The sequence below is a fragment of the Rutidosis leptorrhynchoides genome, chromosome 11 (assembly GCF_046630445.1).
Source record: "Rutidosis leptorrhynchoides isolate AG116_Rl617_1_P2 chromosome 11, CSIRO_AGI_Rlap_v1, whole genome shotgun sequence".
NCBI lineage: Eukaryota > Viridiplantae > Streptophyta > Magnoliopsida > Asterales > Asteraceae > Rutidosis > Rutidosis leptorrhynchoides.
In genome coordinates, this window is record NC_092343.1 from 284,514,211 (window position 1) to 284,534,998 (window position 20,788).

The window sequence follows — 20,788 nt, forward strand, 5'->3', positions numbered from 1 at the left end:
TTTGTCAATTAGAGTCTCGACGATTTTTCTAAAAATTGTCAAAGTTGATTGTTTGGTCACATTTTAAAATTCTGAAAAGAGCTGAAATCTTTTTATTAAAAATGTCAGTTTTGTATCAGTTCTCATGGTCGGCCTGATGTGTGTTTACTTTTTCCAAAAATCATGTCATATCTTTGTGGTAATAAGAATTTGAAGGCTTTGACCATTTGTCAATCCGAGTTTTGAGGAATTTACTAAAAATCTCCAAAGTAGGCTACTCGGTCACTTTTGTAAATTTATTAAAGCTGAAAAATTAACTTTGAAACGCCGAAACCGTGTTGGCAACTACGAGTTGTCTAGGTTTAGTTTACTTCTGTAACATTTATGCTTAATCTTTTTGGTAATGTGTAACTTTTATCTTTGGCCGTTTATCAATCGGAGCTCCGATAATTTTTCTAAAACTCGCTGAAGTGGCCGTTTAGTCATGTTTGACCGAAAATCATTTTTTGTATAAGTTAGTGTATTTTTGCATGCGACCTCGTTTTTACTTTAACCTTTGACTTTTGACTTTGAACTTTGACTTTTCCCGTTATCTTTTCAGTTAATTTTTTTTTGTGTTGACTTTCTCTAAAAACTAAAATACAATTTTATGTTTATGAAACCATTTGTGTTACGTTGTTTCACACGTCACCTTTTACTAGAATTTTAACTGAGCATGAGTAATATAACATGTTACTATACTGTTGAGTCAGACTCGAGCATTAGGATTGTGCTACACTATGATTTGTCCTAAATTGTTAGACAAATATTGACCGACATATAAATATATATAATTAATATAGGTTCATGAATCCGAGGCCAACCCTACACTTGTTCAATGATATTATATGTATTTTTACTACAAAATACAGTATGGTGAGTTTCATTTGCCTTTTTACCCTTTACATTTTTGGGCTGAGAATACATGCGCAACTTTTATAACTGTTTTACGAAATAGACACGAGTAAATGAAACTACATTCTATGGTTGAATTATCGAAATCGAATATGCCCCTTTTTATTAAGTCTGGTAATCTAAGAATTAGGGAACAGACACCCTAATTGACGCGAACTCTAAAGATAGATCTATCGGGCCCAACAAGCCCCATCCAAAGTACCGGATGCTTTAGTACTTCGAAAATTATATCATGTCCGAAGGAGGATCCCGGAATGATGGGGATATTCTTATATGAATATTGTGAATGTCGGTTACCAGGTGTTCAATCCATATGAATGATATTTTTGTCTCTATGCATGGGACGTATGTTTATGAGGAATGGAAATATGAAATCATGTGGTCTATTAAAATTATGAAATGATTATTTATGTTAAACTAATGAACTCACCAACCTTTTGGTTGACACTTTAAAGAATGTTTATTCTCAGGTATGAAAGAAATCTTCCGCTGTGCATTAGCTCATATTAGAGACATTACTTGGAGTCATTCATGGCATATTTCAAAAGACGTTACATTTGAGTCGTTGAGTTCATCAAGATTATTATTAAGTCAATTATAGTTAGATATTTTATGAAATGATGTGCATGTCGTCATCTGTAGATGAAATGAAAGTTTGTCTTTTAAAAACGAATGCAATGTTTGTAAAATGTATCATATAGAGGTCAAGTACCTCGCAATGTAATCAACTATTGTGAATCATTTGTAATCGATATGGACTTCATCTAGATAGATTAGGATGGGGCGTTAAAGTTGGTATCAGAGCGGTGGTCTTAGCGAACCAGGTCTTGCATTAGTGTGTCTAACAGATATTCGTTAAGATGCATTAGTAAGCCTGGACTTCGACCGTGTCTGCATGTCAAAAGTTTTGCTTATCAGTTTGTCGAAAATTACCTGCTTATCATCCTTAAGAAATTACCTACTTATCATTCTTAAGTCTAGACGCATTTTCCTGCATTTATTGCAAAATAGTGTATAGACGAATTAATATCTTAGCGTATCTGTTACTGTGAACTTTGACTAACACTTTTCAAAGATTCTCCATAATTTATGGGATTTCGGTATTATATATACATAGGTAAATTATGTATTGAATAATACCAAATCTAAATTCTACAATCTATTTCATACCATAAATTCATCTTCCCCGATTATACAAGATGGATCCCTCAACCAGTTCGAACTCCTCAGATTCTGACAGCTATGCTGACATGGATATTTACCTGAGCTCCGAAAGCAGCGTCACCGGAATGGATCAACCAATTTCCCATCATCTATTCTGGATGAATTGGGGATGGGTTCGTAATATACTAAATCACTGGAGACAAGAAGAAGGCGATCCCTTCAACCCACCACAATCACCTCTTGGCGATGAACCTGAAGCACTTACCGGTGAACCTGTTCGAAACACCATTTTCTCTTTCATCTCCCGAGTATCTCATCACGATTACATACTATCCCATATTACGAATCTTATTCATCCGCTCGCTCCAACCGCCAGTCATCCCGGCGTATTAGCAGAAGTTAACGAACTTCGCGCTCGCGTGACGGTTTTGGAGATTATGGTGCAAGGATTACAAACACCATCAGCATAATCAGTACCACCAGTAACATCAACATCGCAAGCCTCAATACCCTAAACAAGAGCAGCATTACCGGCATCAACGGTACCACTATCATCAACACCAATAGTATCATTACCACCACCAATAATCACATCCGCATCACACGCCTCAACAGCACCATCTGTATCTCGGATATCAACATCACACGCACCAGAGATACCAAGGAGTACCAATAACAACAAACGATGAAGTATTGATTCATAACTTCGTCGGAGAAACATTCTGCGGTGATTATGTAATCTCTAAAGTCTTAGAGATTATGTATTTCAGCCCTAATCATAAATCATATAGGGGACAGAGATGATAGGGAGAAGAATCGAAAACCCTGACATGAAGGGTGCACGATTTACAAGCTAGACTTGATTTACCAGCAGTATCAACAGTACCGTTAGCAGTACCTATAACATCACGAGTTCTGCCAGTTCAAGAATCATCGTGGACATCATCACCCAGCAACAACGAATATATTGTATCAACGAGTTATGAAGTAATAACTCATTCCTTCGAAAGAATTTATATATATATTTTATATATATGAATTCTGAAACTATAATGAATCTTTCGTATTAAGCTGTTGAGTATGAATTGAAAAATGGTAGATACTACTCGGTTAAATTCATATTACTAATATGCTAGGATGTACATCCTTCGTTAACAATCTAATCATCGTTAACTACAATCTCTATTTCAATTAAATGAATTCAGTTTCATTACAAATTAAGTGTATCATTCAAAAACATGTTTGATTTTACACTTTCTTTTACGATATACTCGAAATTTACTGGAAAACAACATTCATATCTTGCGAAGTTAGCAAGAGTTCTATGAGCATCAGCATGAGTTACTAAGGAAATATCTATAAGAATAAATAATGAAGTATTAATCAAAATAGTGAAATACTTTGTGAAGATTATGTAATCCCTAATGTTTTAGAGATTATTCATTCCTAATTCAAGTTGAAAATTAAATGAGCTTAATATGATATTAACTCATTAAATCTGTATTACATCGAAAGAAAATATACCCACATATATTTTCATAATGACTGTAATAAAAATTATTGTCCAAAATATTATCTGTGAAATTTTTTTTTACGGGTAGGTAATACCTGAGAGATATTTAAATTCACAATTAATACGTTACCTTCTTTGATACTGATTCAATAATCATCAACTATACTCCCTACTTTCACAACAATATACATTTTGTTACAGAAATCAAAACAACCATACTCATTCAAATTCAATTACATATTCCGAGTTCGAAATCCCAGAATGCAACTCGAAATATAAGCAAAATCATCACCCTTAGATCCTTACATTTTTCAAACCTATACTTTGACTTCAAAACTGTGATAGGAAATCACTCTTATTTATAACACTTAGAAGGATATGAGAATCAACCGAGATTCATGATGATTTCATCCTTTAGATATTGACAATGACAATCTGCATTTAAAACACTTCGAAATTTTGGAAGACACTTCAGATAATGACCAATTGAGATGATGATCCAACCACACATTACCCGAAGTCTTGCACCTGAAAAACTCTCGAAATCAAAGTCATAGTTTAACACGTAGCGCGTCGAATTCTTTATCATTTATTTGCAAAAACAACCTTACGATTCGTTTTCAAAGTATCCAGTTTTGTCACAGCTTCAGCAAGTCAACTTCGACTCTTCAATCGGACTAGCCTCATTATAACCTCGATAGATACGTTGCCCTTTTCGCCAGTCGTTACTGGGGAACCTTTCATATCTCACTGCATTAGCAGTAAACTTATCAACAACTTCATTAACCTTCGACTTAAGCCTCTCCGAAAAGCCACGACACTTATTCACTGAAACCCATCATGTACTCACCTACATCCTGTCAATTACTGGGAATCAGCAATCAGTATTTTGAAATTTTGCAACATTTTTCTCGTCAACAGTTATATGTATATATATAACATCTATCTTCTAAACTTACATAATTCGAATGCAAAGTTTCTGAAAAACACCTCGAACTGCAGAATAATTCTCGAAATGTTGAGGAGGCAACAAAAAAACTATAAACGACTTCAATGGTCAAAAGTTTGACGCTAAAGAATAGTGTATTGGCAAAACTCAGAACAAGAGAAGGGTTGGAACTGAAAAACGGATTGAGCAAAGTATGAAGGAGGCTGTGGACAAATCACAAGGACTGAACCTGCTTTCAAAGGATTCAAATGATTCAGTGCCTGCTGAAATCATTAGCGAACACCTTACTTCTTATTCTAAACCTTCACAGACAAATATTCTTCATCATCATCATATCTTGAACATTCTAAGATATCATATCTCTCATTATACATATTCTCCATATTTCTGGAGATATTTTCACAACTATTCTTATCTGAGATCATTTATCTCTACGTAATATCTGCAACATAAAAGAAATTGTGTTAGTTTCTAAATTCTGAAAAAAAAATTCAAATATGAATGTTTTGAAGTAGTGTTGGGAATTGAAGCATGAGTTAGTATAATATAATGACACTTGATCAACGTCATTATATTACGGTAATTAATGCTGAGTTTCTAATGGAACGTGATGATTCACAGAACATACCGTCATCATGTACCATTTACACGACTCTTACATTCGATCTAATCTCTAAACATATCAAGAAAAGATTTTTCTTGATGACTCGTTTTTTTTCAGGGTATTCTGGTAATTTAACAAATCAAGATTTTACCATTACCATTCCCTTCTTAGAACATTAACAATGTTTATTCCAAAATTCATATCTGCGAATTCCGGACCATTACAAGAGATGTTTAATCGCAAGAAGAGGAAACAAAAGAATAGAGCTCCGAAATAGAAATAGGAGCATAAACCGCAGCAAATAGGAGGGGACATTAACTGTGGATGACAATGATTATAGAAGACAGAAGCAGGGGCATCGAAATATAAGGGAAGATATAAAACCCAACAACCACCCAGAAACTACAAACCGTGCATATCAATACGTATTGCCACGTAAAGGCACGGGAAAATTAATAACACTATAACCCCAAGATAATAGTAGAAGAAAATAAAATCCTCCGGTGGTAGATGAAAGAGAAGGACGACAGATGTGAAAATTAAGAGTATATCAAGGATCAGAATGGGATGGAGCATATTGACAAATGTTTTAAAGTATGAAGTAAGGAGAAAGAATAGAAGATGTGAGATATGAAAATAAGGAAACGAAGGGGGTGGATTTATAGTGAAATATCCGACAGAGAAATCGGAACAGATTATCGCATTTAATCAAAGAAGATCCTGATTTTCTAAATCATCGAAAACCAAATCTTATTACGAAAATTTTCTTTAAATCCCATGAATTCCGGAAATCAATCATATCTACGTCATCAGTTAAAACGATTCTACAATTACTCATTTCACTCTTTTATAATAGCTTCACTCATACGCTTCGAGAAATTGAATTATTTTAATCCGTATTTCTTAATCATGATAAAACTCTGTGTATCAGCTTATATTCGTCATAATAACATTCTTACTGTTAGCCATGATGACCTCTTTCAAATTTCGGGAAGAAATTTCTTTTAACGGGTAGGTACTGTGATGACCCGGAAATTTCCGATCAAATTTAAACTTTAATCTTTATACATTCCCGACACGATAAGAAAAATTTGTAATGTTGAGTCTCGAAGTTTTGAAACTATATTCATGTAAACAAATATCCTTTGACCATGCCTAACGATTCACGAACAATTATGTGTAAATAATTAGATATACGTATACATATGTTTGATTATTAAATTGAGTTATATTAATGAAACATTGAACGGATTAGTTAATATGAATATAAGCTATGAGATCTATTTTATGAATTTGGAAATGCTATCAAGGTATTGAATGAATAATACTTTACATGAACGTATTTGTTCGATATAAGTTAATCGATGAGATTAAAAGGTAATAACAAATGATTGAATCATCAAATACATTGAATTAGGATTACGAGTCTCTGTTATGAGGTCCACTTTGAATTAGAGAACTCTTATTTTTAACGGTATTCGGAAATAACGGTGAAGTGATCTTCGAATAAGAACAAGGTGTCACTTATCGAGAGTTAGACAAAAGTTAGTGGAGAATTGAATTTCATAATACATTGATTGATCTATTTTCAAACGTGTGAAAACATTTTTCGATATAATAGAACTGGTTATTAAAATATATTTATTTAAATAACGTAAGTGGTATTTCGATTATTAGTCATATATATAGAAAACCTGCGACTTGTATTTAGAATATATGTTTTCTAGATTCATTAAGCACACGATAGTAACACTCTCTTAGTGATGCGGTTGATATTTAAAAACGTTAGTGCATAAAGAAATTGGATCTATTTAAAGCCTTAAAGAATAAACAAAACGTGTTTTCTAAAGGATTATAAAACAAACTTTGAAATATAATTGGTTTTGAAAAGTTAACTAGTATGTTATTAGATAAATTTTAAATATATATCTATATTTTAAATTAGTCATAAAACGTTTTGATTTTAAACTAATATTAATAAATAGGCTTTGATAAATAACAAGATTATGAATTATAAAAGGAAATGACCAAAATACTCAAAAGATTAAGTTACACTTTGAGTGGGTTAGTTTTTAATTAATTTAAGTCTAGTTATTAATAAAGGTACATGTCACAAAATGTTTAATTTAAAATAAAATATTTTGATAAACAACGAGACTTTGATTTAAATAAGTAAATGACCACAACGCTAAATTTTATAAGTGATATTTTTATAAAGATAAATTATTGATAAGTAAGTCTAATTTTTGTAAAAGGTACACGTCGCGTAACGTAAAAGGCTAGTTTTCTAAACGTATGAAAGTGCGCTCGAAAAACTGAAAGTGGTACATGAGTCGTGAGACAACGATCGTGTCATTTTTGTAAAAATTATATTTTTACCATGAGCGTAAATATAATATAATATTTAATTAATTCTATAGATTAAATATATTATATATTAAATAAAATATAAATATATGAATCATGCGTAACATTTGATTACCATTTGGAGTGTCGGCAAAAAAAAAAAAATAAATAAATAAATAAATTGATCATGGGAATGAGCTGTCAAGGGAGTGACCAAATTCAGAAACATCTTATAAAACCAAAACGTGTTTCTTTGCCCCAACTCATTCCTCAATCCCTTTATCTAACTTAGGTACTCCGTAGTTATTTAGTTATTTAATTTATTATTTATATTAATAAAAATTATTATTAGTATTAATCTCATATATTAATATTAATAGTATTATTATTATACATAAAATATTACGACGAGGTCATGAGAAAATTATCTCAAGACGGGTTTTTCGAGTAGGATAGGTCTAAGGAAGTTATGAGTAATAGCTATGGAAGTGATGGGTATGGTTCATGGGTATACTCATGAGGTCAATTTAGTGTTTATCATCTCCGTTGCGTCTACGTACCTTTCCTGCAATATTGAACCTCAATATTGATACGTAAGCACTCATAATTTAATTTTTACATACTAATAGTGTATCCCTGACTAGTGCTCGAGAAAATAGGATTATGCATGCTTGTCCTTTTGATATTGCCATTAGATAGGTTATGTTGAATCCTGAATTAGTTACATATGCGGTTGAGATAAGGTATAAGATATGAATGTCGTTGAAAAAAAAAAACAAAACAAAATAGTTGAATTTTGGTTTAAGAATCACTTGAATCCAAGTAACGGTTAGAAAATTATGAAATAAACAAATTGCATAATTAATTTCGTAATTAAAATTGCTGATGATAATTAGTGAACTAATTTTCTGGGTAATAAAAAGTGATTATTTGGATTCTACTCGTCGAGTAGATGAATTTTCATATAAAGCACGTCTCGTTTCGTTGAACGGTTGTCAAGTTATGGACAAAAGAAGTTTTGTAAATTTTGATGAAATGTCAAAACGGAAACTGAAATTCTCACTGATCTGCGTTGTTTCAGATTAAAACAAAAATACCACTGAATTCTTTGCTGTAAGGTCTAATAAACGACTCTGGCCGTTTGTCAATTCGAGTCTCGACGATTTTTCTAAAAATTGTCAAAGTTGACTGTTTGGTCACATTTTAAAATTCTGAAAAGAGCTGAAATCTTGTTATTAAAAATGTCAGTTTTGTATCAGTTTTCATGGTCGGCCTGATGTGTGTTTACTTTTGCCAAAAATTATGTTATATCTTTGTGGTAATGAGAATTTAAAGGCTTTGACCGTTTGTCAATCCGAGTTTCGAGGAATTTTCTAAAAATCTCCAAAGTAGGCTACTCGGTCACTTTTGTAAATTTATTAAAGCTGAAAAATTAACTTTGAAACGCCGAAACCGCATTGGCAACTACGAGTTGTCTAGGTTTAGTTTACTTTTGTAACATTTATGCTTAATCTTTTTGGTAATGTGTAACTTTTATCTTTGGCCGTTTATCAATCGGAGCTCCGATAATTTTTCTAAAAATCGCTGAAGTGGCCGTTTAGTCATGTTTGACCGAAAATCATTTTTTGTATAAGTTAGTGTATTTTTGCATGCGACCTCGTTTTTACTTTAACCTTTGACTTTTGACTTTTGACTTTGAAGTTTGACTTTTCCCGTTAACTTTTCAGTTAAATTTTTTTTTTTGTGTTGACTTTCTCTAAAAACAAAAATACTATTTTATGTTTATGAAACCATTTGTGTTACGTTGTTTCACACGTCACCTTTTACTAGAATTTTAACTGAGCATGAGTAATATAACATGTTACTATACTGTTGAGTCAGACACGAGCATTAGGATTGTGGTACACTATGATTTGGTCTAAATTGTTAGAAAAATATTGACCGACATATAAATATATATAATTAATATAGGTTCGTGAATCCGAGGCCAATCCTACACTTGTTCAATGATGTTATATGTATTTTTACTACAAAATACAATATGGTGAGTTTCATTTGCCTCTTTACCCTTTACATTTTTGGGCTGAGAATACATGCCCAACTTTTATAACTGTTTTACGAAATAGACACGAGTAAATGAAACTACATTCTATGGTTGAATTATCAAAATCGAATATGCCCCTTTTTATTAAGTCTGGTAATCTAAGAATTAGGGAACAGACACCCTAATTGACGCGAACTCTAAAGATAGATCTATCAGGCCCAACAAGCCCCATCCAAAGTACCGGATGCTTTAGTACTTCGAAAATTATATCATGTCCGAAGGAGGATCCCGGAATGATGGGGATATTCTTATATGCATATTGTGAATGTCGGTTACCAGGTGTTCAATCCATATGAATGATATTTTTGTCTCTATGCATGGGACGTATGTTTATGAGGAATGGAAATATGAAATCTTGTGGTCTATTAAAATTATGAAATGATTATTTATGTTAAACTAATGAACTCACCAACCTTTTGGTTGACACTTTAAAGAATGTTTATTCTCAGGTATGAAAGAAATCTTCCGCTGTGCATTAGCTTATATTAGAGACATTACTTGGAGTCATTCATGGCATATTTCAAAAGACGTTGCATTCGAGTCGTTGAGTTCATCAATATTATTATTAAGTCAATTATAGTTAGATATTTTATGAAATGATGTGCATGTCATCATCTGTAGATGAAATGAAAGTTTTTCTTTTAAAAACGAATGCAATGTTTGTAAAATGTATTATATAGAGGTCAAGTACCTCGCGATGTAATCAACTATTGTGAATCGTTTGTAATCGATATGGACTTCGTCCAGATGGATTAGGACGGGGCGTTAAAGAAATCTTGTCTAGAGTCGGTCAGAATTCATCAGCACATTTAGTTATGGCGAAATTAACTTGTCAAATATTTGAAAGACTTTCCAGAAATGCCTTCGTTTATAAAAGGCTTTCCTTTGATAGGTGGGGTATATCACATTGGGGAGACTTTAAGTTACGCTGTGTTTTCTTTAAAGCTTTAAATGCGGGGAACCCAAATGCAATTTTACGCTACGGGTTAAGAACCTATTTTGACTCAACATATCCCAACATAGGATTTCGTGAATTAGAAAGAGCTTCTAACATGCAACATAAAGAAGTATGTTGATAATGCTAAAAATGAACATATATTTCATAGCATTATTCCTCAAGAAAGACAAGCTTTTAGTTGCAATTGTCCTATTTACAAGTGATATTCGGTTAAATAATAAAATGTGAAGACAAAAGATAGATTCAACGAATTGAAGACGCAAACGACCAAAAAGCTCAAAAGTACAAAATACAATCAAAGAGGTTCCAATTATTGATAAGAAACGTCTCAGAATTACAAGAGTACAAGATTCAAAACGCAAAGTACAAGATATTAAATTGTACGCAAGGACGTTCGAAAATCCAGAACCGGGACCAGAGTCAACTCTCAACGCTCGACGCAACGGACTAAAAATTACAAGTTAACTATGTATATAAATATAATATAATATATAATTAATTATATAAATTATATATATATATATATATATATATATATATATATATATATATATATATATATATATATATATATATATATATATATATATATTATATTTATATATTAAAACCGTCGGCAGACTAGGATCCAAACTTGTGTGAGCTGGATTTACGAACTCCGCGACTCGCGGAGTTTGTATTGCAAAAATGCCGCAACTCTGGAGCTGTCCTGGACAAAAATGCCTATAAAAGCTCGCGCATTCTGAACGTTTTATATATCTTTTTCTTTCCATCCTACGTAAACTTATATATATATATATTTATATTTTAATTTTAATTTTAATTTTAAATCCTAATAATAAGGGTATGTTAGCGAATGTTGTAAGGGTGTAAGTCGAAATTATGTCCGTGTAACGCTACGCTATTTTTAATCATTGTAAGTTATGTTCAACCTTTTTAATTTAATGTCTCGTAGCTAAGTTATTATTATGCTTATTTAATCCGAAGTAATCATGATGTTGGGCTAAAATTATTAAAATTGGGTAATTGGGCTTTGTACCATAATTGGGGTTTGGACAAAAGAACGACACTTGTGGAAATTAGACTATGGGCTATTAATGGGCTTTATATTTGTTTAACTAAATGATAGTTTGTTAATTTTAATATTAAGATTTATAATTGGACGTCCCTATAAATAACCATATACACTCGATCGGACACGATGGGCGGGGTATTTATATGTACGAATAATCGTTCATTTAATCGGACACGGGAATGGATTAATAGTCTATATCTATAAAATTATTAAAACAGGGGTAAAATTATGTACAAGGACACTTGGCATAATTGATAACAAAGTATTAAAACATTGGGTTATACACAGTCGATATCCTGGTGTAATTATTAAACAAAGTATTAAGACCTTGTTACAGTTTAAGTCTCCAATTAGTTGGAATATTTAACTTCGGGTATAAGGATAATTTGACGAGGATACTCGCACTTTATTTTTATGACTGATGGACTGTTATAGACAAAAACCAGACGGACATATTAAATAATCCAGGACAAAGGACAATTAACCCATGGGCATAAAACTAAAATCAACACGTCAAACATCATGATTACGGAAGTTTAAATAAGCATAATTGTTTTATTTCATATTTAATTTCCTTTATTTTATATTTAATTGCACTTCTAATTATCGCACTTTTATTTATTGTCATTGTATTTAATTACACTTTTAATTATCGTACTTTTTAATTATCGTAATTTTATTTTATCGCACTTTTATTTATCGCAATTTCATTATCGTTATTTACTTTACGCTTTAAATTAAGTCTTTTATTTATTTAATATTTTAAATTAGGTTTTAACTGCGACTAAAGTTTTAAAAATCGACAAACCGGTCATTAAACGGTAAAAACCCCCCTTTATAATAATAATATTACTTATATATATTTGTATTTTTATAAAATAAAACTAATATAGCGTTAAGCTTTGTTTAAAGATTTTTCCTGTGGAACGAACCGGACTTACTAAAAACTACACTACTATACAATTAGGTACACTGCCTATAAGTGTTGTAGCAAGGTTTAAGTATATCCATTCTATAAATAGATAAATATCTTGTGTAAAATTGTATCGTATTTAATAGTTTTTTTCTAGTAAAATATAAGCTATTTCATATACACCTCGCAAAACATCAAGTATTTTTGGCGCCGCTGTACCGGGGACTCAATTTCTTGCTTAAACTCCGGAAGCGCAACGCTATATAAAAAAAAAATTATTTTTAGTTTACTTTTATAAAAAAATACGCTTTTGTGAAAATACGTTTTAAAAATTCAAAAATATAAAAAGAAAAACAAAAATTTATATATTTTTAAGAGTTTGTTAAAAGTTTTATAAAGTTTCTTTATTTTTATTTTAGTGTTAAAAAAAATATAAGTTTTATTTAAATATTTCGTATTTATTTAAAACAGAAAATTAAAACAGAAAAAAAACCACAAAAAATATATATATATATAAATCTATTTTTAAGATTTTTATAAAATTATAAAGTATTTCTATTTTTATTTTAGTTTTTAAAACATAAGTTTTTATTTAATTTATAAAAATATTTTATTTAATTATTAAAACATAAAATATAAAACAGAAAAAATATATATATATATATATATATATATATATATATATATTAAAAATGAAACCTGTCAAACGAAACCACCTAATCTGAAATTTTATACCCCGCGACTCGCGGAGTTTGTTGCCAGTGGAACCGCGACTCGCGGAGCCGCCCTGTCTGACACGACCAGAACCCTAATCTTACATTAATTACTGAGTTTTAATTATTATTATTAATTAATTAGTATTTTGGGTTAATTAATTTATTATTTAGTTTAAGTTTTAATTAATTTGTAATAATTAATTTTAATTAGTTTTATTTATATATATAAAAGTAATAGTTTTATAAAATAAATAATATAAAAATAATATTTTTATAAAAATTGTACTTTTCACAACTTTTAGTATATTTTTATATTTTGTACCTTTTTAATTGTTTTAGCGTAATTTTTGTATTTTTTCGCTCGTTTTTAGTTTTAAATATAGTTTTTACCATAATATTTCTAGATTTTTAGGCTTTGCCGTAAAATCCCTTAAGTACTTTTTCTTTAGACTAAGATTTAGGTACTTTAGAATTTTGCGACGTCTTTCTAAGTTTTAGTTCCTTTTTAAGTTATTGCCATTTGTGATATAATTTTACTTGTAAGCTTTAATATTTTTAGACACAACTTTTAATTCTTAGTTTTTAGTTCCTTTTTAAGTTTCAACGCGCTACTTTCTTATTTTTATTTTTCGACGCCTTTTACCTATGTATCAATTATCACTCCAATTAGTAATCTCAATTTGCAATTTTAATTTTAAGTTAGTGATAATAATAAGGTTGGGTTAGTCGAGTGTTTTAAAGTTTTACAAGTCGTTCATTTTCTTTCTTATTTCTCCAATTTTAATATTGACGCGCTCTTTTTCTTTCTTATTTCTCGCCATTCTAGTTTTTAGGACTTAAAATTTTCTCTATTTCTTATCTAAAACTTCTTAAAATTACAAAAATTTATTTTAAGTGGTTAAATTGATAGACATCAAAAATTTTCTGGTTCGTAGTAATAGTTGGATTTGTATGTGGACCGGGTTATTGGAGCCAAACAGTACTCAATTATATTGAGACCAAACGAATCCTGCCCCTCTGCTGCATCTTTTGGATATTCGAAACATGGGCAAAATCAGAAAAGTCTATTAATTGGATAACTTATATAATTTTTCTTTCCTTTTAGAAACTAATAGGATATTCAGTGAATGCACCGAGCAAGACGTTCACCACCTTTTGTACGTTCATCACCTGTAACTCGATCAAGACATCTAGCTAATATTACCACCGTTGATTTTCCTTTAGAATTGTCATCCAGTCGACCAAGTACTCCAATTCAAATTTTCGATAATCCATTTTTTGAACCCGACCTCACAATTGAGAATCCGGAGAATATTCAGGGACAATTCATAGATCCTGAACCACTAATCTTTCCTCCGGAACCACCAATCATTCAAACAGAGATTGTTGAGGAACGAACCATTAAATCAGAATCCTCTAGTGATTCAGATTCAACAAATTCAATCATGGAGAATCTGGAACCTTTAAGTATGGAAGACCGAATGCGAGCTAAACGCACTGGCCAAGATCATGCAATTACTCATCCAGACATTAATGCGCCAGATTATGAAATCAAAGGAAAAATTCTACATATGGTGACTAATCAATGCCAATTTAGTGGTGCGCCAAAGGAAGATCCAAATGAACATCTTCGTACCTTTAATAGGATCTGCACACTATTTAAAATTCGAGAAGTTGAAGATGAACAGATATATCTCATGTTATTTCCCTGGACTTTAAAGGGAGAAGCCAAAGATTGGTTGGAATCGTTACCTGAAGGGGCAATTGATACATGGGACGTTTTAGTTGAAAAATTTCTTAAACAATTATTTCCGGCATCTAAAGCCGTAAGACTTCAAGGAGAAATTGTTACGTTCACACAGAAACCGAATGAAACTCTATATGAGGCGTGGACAAGATTTGGAAAGTTATTGAGAGGATGTCCGCAACATGGTTTAGACACCTGTCAAATAGTACAAATATTCTACCAAGGATGCGACATCACTACAAGGAAAGACATCGATATAGCAGCTGGTGGTTCTATTATGAAGAAAACCGAAACTGATGCTTACAAAATTATTGATAACTCTGCTTCCCACTCACATGAGTGGCACCAAGAAAAAGATATCGTTAGATCATCTAAAGCAGCTAGAGCCGATTCTAGCCATGACTTAGATTCCATTTCAGCAAAGATAGATGCTGTCGAGAGACGAATGGAAAAGATGACTAATGATATACACTCAATACGAATTAGTTGTGAGCAGTGTGGAGGACCACATTTGACAAAAGATTGTCTCAGTATTGAACTAACAATGGAACAAAGAGAGAATATTTCATAAAAAAACCAAAGGCCTGGAAATAATTATCAGAATAATTATCAACCGCCAAGACCAATTTACAATCAAAACCAGAATTATAACCGAAATATTCCATACAACAATCAACAAGGTCCTAGTAATCAACAAGTATCCAATAATACTTACAATCAGCAAAGACCTAATTTTCAAAACAAACCACCACAACCCGATGATAAAAAGCCAAATTTAGAAGATATGATGACGAAGCTAGTTGAAACTCAAACATAGTTTTTCACATCTCAGAAACAAACCAATGAACAAAATGCTCAAGCATTTAGAAATAAACAAGCTTCTATTCAAAATTTGGAACAAGAAGTAAGTAACCTAGAAAGGTTGATAGGTGAAAGAAAACCGGGAAGTTTACCTAGTGATACAAATGCTAACCCCCGGAATGAAACAGCTAAAGCCATTACCACAAGAAGTGGTATTACACTTAAACCACCTGAAATACCTATAATTTCTGATGAAGCTATTCCTACTCCACAAGAACCACAACCTGATCAAGATAAGGAAAAAAAACCGGTAGTTGAAAAGGTTAATGAAGATAACACAGTTAAGGCTAAACCTTATGTTAAACCATACCAACCACCACTTCCTTACCCGAGTAAAATGAAAAAAGAGAGACTTGAAGCCGAGCAATCTAAATTCTTGGATATGTTTAAACAGATAAATGTAAATCTTCATTTCATTTATGTAATTTCAGGAATGCCTAAATATGCTAAATTTCTGAAAGATCTAATCTCAAATAGAAAGAAAATGGAAGAACTCTCTGCCATTACTATGAATGCTAATTGTTCAGCAGTGCTGTTGAATAAGATACCAAAAAAATTATCTGATCCAGGAAGTTTCACAATTCCATGTTTTCTGGGAAGTCTTAGTTCAATAGAAGCATTGGCAGACTTAGGTGCTAGTATAAATTTAATGCCATATTCACTATATGTGATGACCCGGAAATTTCCGATCAAATTTAAACTTTAATCTTTATATATTTCCGACACGATAAGCAAAATCTGTAATGTTGAGTCTCGAAAGTTTTGAAATCTATATTTATGTAATCAATTTCCTTTTGACTATGCTCGACGATTCACGAACAGTAGTTTACGATTAGATGTGTAATCTATAAATATGAAATTTTATCTTTATAGTATTGATATTACAAATATGATTATTATCATTAGTATTATTATAATTAGTATTATTATTATATCGGTATTATTATTAAGATTATTAATTGTATTCTTTTTTATAAATCTATTATATTTAGAAATGATATTATTATTATTATTTTATTATTATCAATTATTATTATTAATATTAGTATTCTTATTAATATAAATGTTAATAACATTATTATCATTAAATACATTGATAATTATTAATATTAAATTAGATTTAAAATATATAACTACAGATAAATATATATATTAATACATATACATATATAAAAGTACAGCTTTATAAATAAACAGATATAGATATAGATATATATAAAAATATATATATACTAATATATACATTCAAGTGGTTAAATGGGTACGTAATCAGTTTCCTTTTACCATCCTTTTGTGATCAATTGGTCCTACTACAGCTAATCTCGTACGAATTAGAATCAAACACTAGAAACAATCCAAAATCAGTTAGCCATATTAATCAGATTTTTATTTGTTTTATATTTTTTTTATGTACGTTCGAATAATCCTTGTCTCTAATCTGTGTTAGCAGTCGACTTCACTTAAGCAGTATGATAAATTATAGCAGCTACACTATGTATTCAATTACTCTATATAAGTTAACCACTATAATTCAAGAACGAAAAACCAAAAGAATCAGATACAAAAATCTGTTAGCATCCCTTTCAATCTTTATATAATTTTGTTTCTATCTACAATCTGTTACGTGCCACAATCTATCAATTTCTATCTAACTGTACAGATATCTTCATCTATCAATCTGACATCAAATTATATGTATGTATACCCGGACATATGGAAGAAAAGAAAAACATTTCTTCTTCTCCTCTTTATTGTATCGACAACCTTCCATCCTCATTAGGACCACTTGTATTGTTACTTCTAGTTTAACCCGAACACCATCATTGACGAACCACTAGACCACCATAACCATTTGGTGTCTCTTCCTTCCATTTTCTAAATCGGTTAACCTCACAACACTCTCACCATCGTGAGCTTTCACTTTCAATTACCACCTTGAACAACACACAAACTACCATACGAACCACTTTCCTCTCTCTTTTGGCCATGAACCACTTTGCAAAGCAAGAACAACCACGATTGCTACTACTTTGAACTTCAACTTCAATCATCATTAAACCAAGGAATATTATATAAACTCACCACCTTGTCATCTTTTCTTTTTCTGCACGCCTGCAAAACGCCAAATATCACCTCGCAGACCAAGGATCATCGAACCTTTAACTATCAATTACTAGTACAAGTTGCAGCAGCATTTTTCTGCTTCTTAGTCTGTACAATAAGCAGCGACTGCAATTGAATATATTGGATGACGAGGGTGGCTTAATGATGAAGAAAATACTGCGGTTAAGAACCTTATAATAAGGATGATGTGTGATTTGTGATGAAGAAAGTAAGGGTCACTAAATACCCTCAACTCCACTTGCAAGTAAATTAAGTTTCTCTTTATATATAAGGCTTTATCAAATATCCAAGACAAGTGATCTCCATGTGGGACTAGACTAAGTGACCGACCCAAAATGGGTCACTTACATCATGCGTATTATATTTTTTCATGATGATGTTTGATTTTAGGATTTAATAATGATAAAAGTAGGGTAGAAGAAGGGTGACGAGCATGACATATTTTTATTCATATTCGATTAAGCCTTAAATATAAACAAGTAATCCATGTAGTAGAAATTGATTGAGCCGAGTAAAGTTTGATAAGTGAGGTTTCAAATCCAACTGAATTAATTTAAATTAGAAGAATGATTAGTAGACTAGTTAGTGGATACAATTATAAGAATGTGGACCATTAAATAGGCTTTTTTGTTGGAATACTTTGATTATGTTAATTGTTGCTGTTTTATTGGAAGTGGTAGCCGACACCTTCCACTAAATTTTTTAATATAAGCTCAACAATATATTTGGACTACTAGACTTAGGATTCTACTTTGGGCACTAGATGATCGATATGTATACATAAGTTGGGACGCATTTTGCTTCTTTTTTTATATATAATCATGATAAATTTAAGTGGAGCATTATTATAAAGGTGATGGAAATTTGTCTAGTGATTATGATAAACATGATACAAGGGAACGGATATATGAAATATAAAAAGGATAGTAGATTGGATTAAGATAATGAGGTTGTTGGTAATGAAATAAAGTTGAGGATAACTAGCTACTTCGTTATTTGTTGTTTCCTCTGATCGAATTACTGGGAAAAACTGAATAAGCTTGATACTATAATTGGGCCGATCATTATTACAATCTCTCAAACTGGGTCGTAAACTTAATTAAATGTTGGGTTTGATTTTCATTTATTGGGTTGTCTTAGTTAGTGGGTTGAACTATATAGTTGTGGGCCGTGTACTTATCTCTTTTGTTGGGCTGAAATTCCTTTTTGTTGTTGTTGGGCCGAGATCTTTATTTGCTGATTGGGCTGAATTCTAAATTGTTGTTGGGCCTTAACTACTTTTGGGTTTGAACTGATAAACCGGTTAAATAAGGGGGAAGTCTGGTATTAATCAGAATAACACAACGGATTGGATGGTTAAGGAATGTTTGTGTTATATAAGAGGTCTTGGGTTCGAGTCTTAGCTTGGGCGATTCATTATTTTCTTTTAGCCTTTGAAGGTAGCAATTTATCAACTTATTATTATTAATATTATTATAAATATTATTGTTATTATTATGATTGTTATTGTTATTATTGTTATTGCTACTATTATTACTATTAGTGTTAAAATTATTAATTTTATTATCATATGTAAAAGTATTATAATTATTATCATTATTATTATTATTAAAATATATATAGTATTATTATTAATATGACTATTAAAATTTCTATTATAATCATCATTTTTATTTAAAGTACCATCATTATTTAAAATATAATTTTTTTTTATAAAATTAACATTTTTATCTTATCATTATTATCTTTTCATTAAAATTATTATTATTACTAACATCACTTTTATTATTAGTATTATTATTAAAATTATTAATAGCAGTATCATTACTAAATCTAATTACTTTTAGTATTATTATTATCATAAAAAGATACAAATTTTTATTTGTTATTATTGATATTATTTTATCAAATAAATAGTTATATAATGATATATTTAAAACATATCGCATAACAACCTTAATATTTTTCATAATAAATACTAATTATTTATCTAAAGTATATAGAATAAATATAGTTAATATAGTTACCAATGAAACATACAATTTGCTAAAATAACCATTAATAATAATAATATCTAAACTTGATCGATTACAAGTATATATTCTTAATAAATATATGAACAATATAGGTTCGTGAATCCGAGGTCAACCCTACATTTGTTCAATGACGTCATATGTATTTTTACTACAAAATACAGTATGGTGAGTTTCATTTGCTTTTTACCCTTTACATTTTTGGGCTGAGAATACATGCGCAACTTTTATAACTATTTTACGAAATAGATACAAGTACCTTAACTGCATTCTATGATAGAATTATCTGGGATTGGGGTTGATTATTATGACACGCATTAGCCCCCGGTTTCCGTTAGAGCGTGTGAGCTCCCTAGCCGGGTGGATGGTTTATTATTTACAACATTTTGGCACCGATTGGCCTATATTTTATAAACATGTGTTCAGCCATGGGGTGTAAAGACCGGCACAGAGGTTCTATATTATGAAGGCACATGTATTCAGCCGTGGGGTGAAAGACCGGCACAGATGGTTACTATTATATTTCGAATCCTCACCAGATGTTCTTCATATGAAAGATATTTTTTGTGCAGTTGGAATGGGACTTCTGCACGTTTCATTATTTTTAAAAATCTTGTGGTCTATTAAAATGATAAAAATGAAATGATTACTATAAACTGATGAACTCACCAACCTTTTGGTTGACACTTGAAAGCATGTTTATTCTCAGGTTTGAAAGAAATTTTCCGCTGTGCATTAGCTCATTTTA